Source organism: Colobus angolensis, unplaced genomic scaffold, assembly GCF_000951035.1.
Source record: "Colobus angolensis palliatus isolate OR3802 unplaced genomic scaffold, Cang.pa_1.0 Scaffold2, whole genome shotgun sequence".
Taxonomy (NCBI): domain Eukaryota; kingdom Metazoa; phylum Chordata; class Mammalia; order Primates; family Cercopithecidae; genus Colobus; species Colobus angolensis.
In genome coordinates this window covers 22,827,966-22,833,965 of record NW_012115154.1, presented here as the reverse complement: position 1 = coordinate 22,833,965, position 6,000 = coordinate 22,827,966, and the positions used below count along the sequence as shown (strand labels likewise).

Below are 6,000 nucleotides of genomic sequence, written 5' to 3'. Positions count from 1 at the left end.
TTCAGGAGCCTGGTGCGCTGGACTTGAGCCCTAGTCCTGCTGTGTGTTCTTGAGTCCTGATCTTCAAAGCTAGGGGCTCCACAGCTGCCTCTAGCATCCCCGTCCCCTCTGCATCCATCTCACAGCCTCAGAAGCTTTGGCAGTGCCAGGAAGCTCAGAAGCCTGCGGAGGTCAGTGAGGAGAAGACAGAGGAAGGAAGCTAGACCTCCAGGGTCTGTAATTTTCCAGTCACTTTGGCAGCCAGGAGGTGGACGTTCAGGTGCGAGTTTGGGATGAGATGACATTTTCCAGGTTGTTTGACAGAACCAGATGAAAAGCCGGCCACCACTATGATTTCAAATTTGCCTAGTGAGGTTTAGGGTGGTTTGCAGGGGAGTCCACTGAACTGTTGCGCATTTGTGTGTGTTGCTGATACAGACACTGGGCCCCACTTCAGGCAGGAGAATTGGTATCTGTTGGGTACAGTGAGGAGGATATAGGCTCCTTTTCTGCAAAACCTCTTCAGGTGACTTTGGTGCACATTCTGGTTAACAACGACTCGCTAGGAAACAGGAAATCCTGGCATTTGCAACCTAACGGATAAACCTGGAGGACTTGTGCTCAGTGAAATAAGCCAGGCACAGAGAGACGAATGCTGAATGGTCTCACTCACACGTGTGCTGTGGTTTGGAAGCAGTTTGTTTGTCCCCACTAAAGCTCATGTTGAAATCTAATTCCCAGTGTGGAGGTGTTGGGAGGTGGGGACTAGTGGGAGGTGTCTGGGTTATGGGGGTGGATCCCTCATGAATGGTTTGGTGCTGCTTCCTTAGCAGTGAGTTCTCCCTCCGCAGAGAATGTGATGCACCTCCAAGCTTATATTAAGTCCCCCTTCAGAACTGAGGAATTGGAGGTTCAGGGAAACTAACCTTATTGAACAAAGACTGAGTACTCAATACACACAATTCCCTAGGGTGTAGTAAGGTAGGGACAAAGCTTGTAAGTTTGTAATACACTAAACAGAAGGACAGCTGCAACTTGCAACTCGGGGAAAGTGGGCAAGGTAGAAACCAGAAAGAACTGTGGGGTCTGGGAAGACAGAGAGGCCTCTTTCTTGTTGGAGGAAATCAGAGAAGGCTCTTATGGAAGGTGGAATGGCTGAATCTGCTCATTTTCCCCAACAGCCATGCTCCCTTCTCTTTTTAGTAAAAGAACCAATGGCTTGTAGTTGGGCACACAGCCTCCCAGGATAAAGACCTTTCCCAGCCTCCCCAGATGTGAGGTTGGGTGTTGCTGAGTTCCTGCTGCTGGGGTGAGAAAAGGTGATGAGTGACACCTGGCTCCCACCTTTAAGGGGAAAGTGTGTGACCACTGCCTCTCCCACTTCTTGCTGGCTGGAGTGCAGAGCTCATTGGCCATACAGGTGACAGTAACACTATCATGGACCTAAAAGGTCTAGCATAAGGTGAATTCTTGAGGTCCTTAGTATAACATCAGATGAAGCTCCTCTAGCAAATACACCGAGTGAGAGTGGTCTAGTCAACTCCATTCACAGGAGGAAGACACAGCTGCCCATCAGGTGCCATTTTAGCCTCTACAAAGGACTCAAGCCCAGGAAAGGACAGCTCTCCCCTCTGTATTCTGGCAATGCTTTAACAGGGAAGAGACTCCGCTTCCCAATGACAGCCAGGGCCTAAGACGCAGTGCCCAGGGTGCGGCGGTGAAGAGCCCCTGCAGAGCTCAGGTGTGGTGCAGACGGAGGTGGGGCATCCAAATCCACTGGTCTGCTGCAAGGTGAGTGCACAGCAGAAAGGGCATGAGGGTGTGGGTAGAGAGGGCACCAAGAGGAGTTCTAGAAAGTACAAAAAGGGAGGCCGGGAGTGAGGAAGACTTAAAACCCCCTTGGCAGTTGTATCTAGGGGGCTCCCCACATCCTCCTGCTGCACCTGCCAATGAAGTCCAGCTAAAGAGAAATCCAAAGCCAGCTTAGGGAGCTCAGATGTGAGGCTGAAGGGAAACAGGAAGCTTTAGGGTTCTCTGGGGAAATTGCACTTGCCGCTGTTTCTCTAAGAATTCTCACATGCGCTCCTGCAGAACGGGTTCCTTAGGACCTCACTGGCATTGTTTTTCTAGGTGAGGCAACACCAGAGTGGGAGACCAGGATGCATTTTTATTAGGGGCATGCAGGCTGCTGATGGAGGCTGTGGAATCCACAGCTAAACCCTCACATCTATATCTCATGATATGGACAAGTGACCTGTGCCTAGCTCAGGGGGAGGAAGAGGGTGAGGAAACACATTTGCTTCATCTCTCTCTCTTCCCTCAGCAGCAGAGCCATTTCTTTTCTTTTCTTTTCTTTTCTTTTTTTTTTTTGAGACAGAGTCTTACTCTGTCGCCCAGGCTGGAATGCAATGGCGCAATCTCGGCTCACTGCAACCTCTGCCTCCCAGGTTCAAGTGATTCTCATGCCTCAGCCTTCTGAGTAGCTGGGATTACTGGCACCTGCCCCCACGCCCAGCTAATTTCTGTATTTTCAGTAGAGATGGGGTTTCACCATATTGACCAGGCTGGTCTTGAACCCCTGACCTCAGGTGATCTACCCATGTTGGCCTCAGAAAGTGCTGGGATTACAGGCGTGAGCCATAGCACCCAGCTAGCAGCAAAGCCATTTCTAAATGGCCAGAAATCAAAGGCAGCCACGATGTGGAACTAGCACAACTAAGATTTCTCTTTGTCTTGCTGTTAAAGCAATCCCTTGCCACTTCCACACTTCGGTTATTTTCTTAGTACTTGCTGCTTCATTGCACCATCAGAGGCAGGTTGGACACACCGGGAGCCTCCTGTTGCCTGGATTTTCTTTTAGGAACTCAGTATTCCAGAATTCAAAACTCGTGTTTAATTAAAGACAGAATGTAAAGTTGTAGATTCCCTCCAAGAGCAGAACATAAAATGTTCCTGAGTTTTTAACTGTGACAGAGATGGCTGAGCCCTTGCTTGAAGCAGGAGGATCACAGGAAGGCTTCTCTTTTCTATGGGTTCTAAGCTTCCGGGTCTACTGAGCCCTGCTGGTTATGATTTTGTGGTCTTTCCCTAGGTCAGTGTTGTGCAGAGGCCCAGTGAAAGCAAGGCCGTTGGGTCCAACGCCATGCTCAGTCCATGAATTCAACTACTACGGAAGGCGGTGGGGCACACAGCTGCCTGGAGTAGGCACGGAACATCAGATGCCTCTTGCCAAGATGCCTCTACAGAACTTCTTGCCATTATTTGTGGTTAGGGGTTATTCATGCCCTTTCTTTATGAAGTCACTGATGTCTCAGTATAATTTACTTCACAGAGACTGATGCCTTGCTGAGTGTGGCACACCGTATTTTCCAGTACTACCTTCAGTGCTACTTCCAGGGCATGAGACTCCCCAAAGAAGAGATGATTCTTTGCTCCTTGAACGAAGAGAATGTATCAGAAAGTGATGGCTTGTGGAACTAGGTCATAAAGGGTGTGTTACGGCTGGGACATGTGTCCTCATCCGAATCTCATGTTGAACTGTCATTCTGATACCAGAGTTGGGGCCGGGTGGGAGCCACGGAATCATGGGACTGGATTTCTCACGAATGGTTTGGCATCATCCACTCCGTGCTGTCCTCGCGATAGTAAGCGGCTTCTCGTGAGATCTGGCTGTTTGGGACACGGATGAAGCTGGAAACCATCATTCTGACCAAACTATCACAAGGACAGAAAACCAAACACCGCATGTTCTCACTCATAGGTGGGAACTGAACAATGAGATCACTTGGACACAGGGTGGGGAACATCACACACTGGGGCCTGTCGTGGGGTCAGGGGAGAGGGGAAGCATTAGGAGATACACCTAATGTAAATGACGAGTTAATGGGTGCAGCACACCAACATGGCACATGTATACCTGTGAAACAAGCCTGCACATTGTATGCATGTACCCTAGAACTTAAAGTATAATAAAAAAATAAAAAATAAAACCATGAAAATAAATAAATAAATAAATAAGTAAATAAATAAATAAAAAGTATGTGGCACCTCCTCTACCCCTACTCACTCCCTCTTGCTCCTGCTCCCGCCATGTGATGCACCTGCTCCCCACTGGCCTTCTGCCATGACTGGAAGCTTCCTGAGGTCTCTCCAGAAGCAGATGCCTCTATGCTTCCTGCACAGCCTGCAGAACCAGGAGCCAAGTAAACCTCTTTTCTTTCTAAATGACCCAGCCTCAGGGATTTCTTTATCACAAAGAGAATGGCCTCATACAGGGTGGTGTGGCTTTCCCCGGCTCTCTCTTGCTTGGGTCACTCACCCTGAACGCCGTCTGCTGTGTTGTGAGCAAGTCCCAGCCAAACAAAGAGGCCACGTTTGGTGTCCTAGCTGACACAGAGCAGGCCTCAGCTAGCAGGCGGCGTCAGCCATGGACGTGTGAGTGGGCAAGCCCTGCCCCAGACTGCTCGGTCCCTTCTGGTCACCTCAGTTGGTGCAGAGCAGAGGAGGAAAGAGCTATGCCCAGGTTACAGATTTGCAGTTTTTTGCCATTGTATTTTGGATGGCTGAGCTCAAATTTAGTTTTAAAAAAGTTTTGAGCTGGGTGCGGTGGCTCACACCTGTAATCCCAGCACTTTGGGAGGCCGAGGTGGGTGGATTACTTGAGGTCAAGAGCTTGAGACCAGCCTGGCCAACATGGTGAAACCTCATCTCTACAAAAAATACAAAAATTTGCCAGGCATGGTGGTCGGCGCCTGTAGTCCCAGCTACTCGGGAGGCTGAGGCAGGAGAATAGATTGAACTCAGGAGGCGGAGGTTGCAGTGAGCCGAGATTGCACCTTTGTATTCAAGCCTGGGCAACAGAGCAAGACTCTGTCTCAAAAAAAAAAGTTTTGAAAGAGGAAGGCTGAGCCAGTACGCCAGGCTCCTTTATCCTTCTTTTTGTTTGTTTTCTCTGACTCTTTCTTCTTCATTTGTACCGTGGGCACCTGAGGAAGGCTCCAGAACTTCTGGGCCTGATGTCTCCTGGTCACCTGCCTGGTGCCCAAACAGGTCCCCATGTGGTGAGGATGTTCTCTTGTTTCTCACTCATTTGTTAATCGATTGGGTCATCCACCTACTCAGTCGCTCAAGAGACAAGCAAGCAGCCTAATAATGAAACAATGCCTCAAAGAGTTAAAGAAACTAATGATTAATAGAAGTTCTTGAGTTGGCAGAACGGCAGACAAGAACAGAAACAATCTGCTGAAACACTGATGCTCCCTCCGCCCTGAGATAAGAGAACTGGCCGAAGTCTGCAGGAACCAAGTTGCTCAACTGGGGTCTGTGCAGAATGAGCTTGCTGACGTCATGGCCTGAATTTCCACCCCTAAGCCCCCAGGATTTGCACACACAGCCCATGCGTTATCATGAAGAAATAATTACACATGGCGAAGGGCTTTCCAAACCTCCCCTTTCCTTCCACCAATCACCTGCTAATCCCAGAATCTGCCTGCTGAATCCATTTCTTTTAAAAATAAAATTACTGTCTTGAAGCCAGCACAGGGAGGCAGAGTTGAGCTGGATGCCTGTCTCCTTGGGAATAGACTTTTTTTTTTTCCTTTTGTGAGACAGAATCTTGCTCTATCACCCAGGCTGGAGTGCAGTGGCATGGTTTCTGCTCACTGCAACCTCTGCCTCCCAGGTTCAAGCGATTCTTCTGCCTCAGCCTCCCAAGTAGCTGGTTCTACAGGTGCACACCACCATGCCCAGCTAATTTTTTATATTTTCAGTAGAGATGGGGTTTCACCATATTGACCAGGCTGGTCTTGAACTCCTAACCTCGTGATCCGCCTGCCTTGGCCTCCCAAGGCCATGAGCTACCGCACCCAGCTGGGAATAGACTTTTAGTATAAAGCTTTTCTTTTCTGAAAATCCTGCTGTCACCATATTGGCATCTAGTGCACAGGCAGCAGGTCCCTTCTGCAACCCCGTGGATTGAGGACACGCTATCTGGCTGGACCCAGAGAGGGGCTTACGGGGAAC

General features: G+C 49.3%; 1 protein-coding gene across 2 annotated transcripts in view; it reads right to left on the bottom strand.

Annotated features, from left to right (window-relative positions):
* DPP6 (dipeptidyl-peptidase 6) overlaps nucleotides 1-6,000 on the bottom strand; it is a 588,928-nt gene that overhangs the window by 129,953 nt on the left and 452,975 nt on the right. The window lies entirely within an intron of this gene.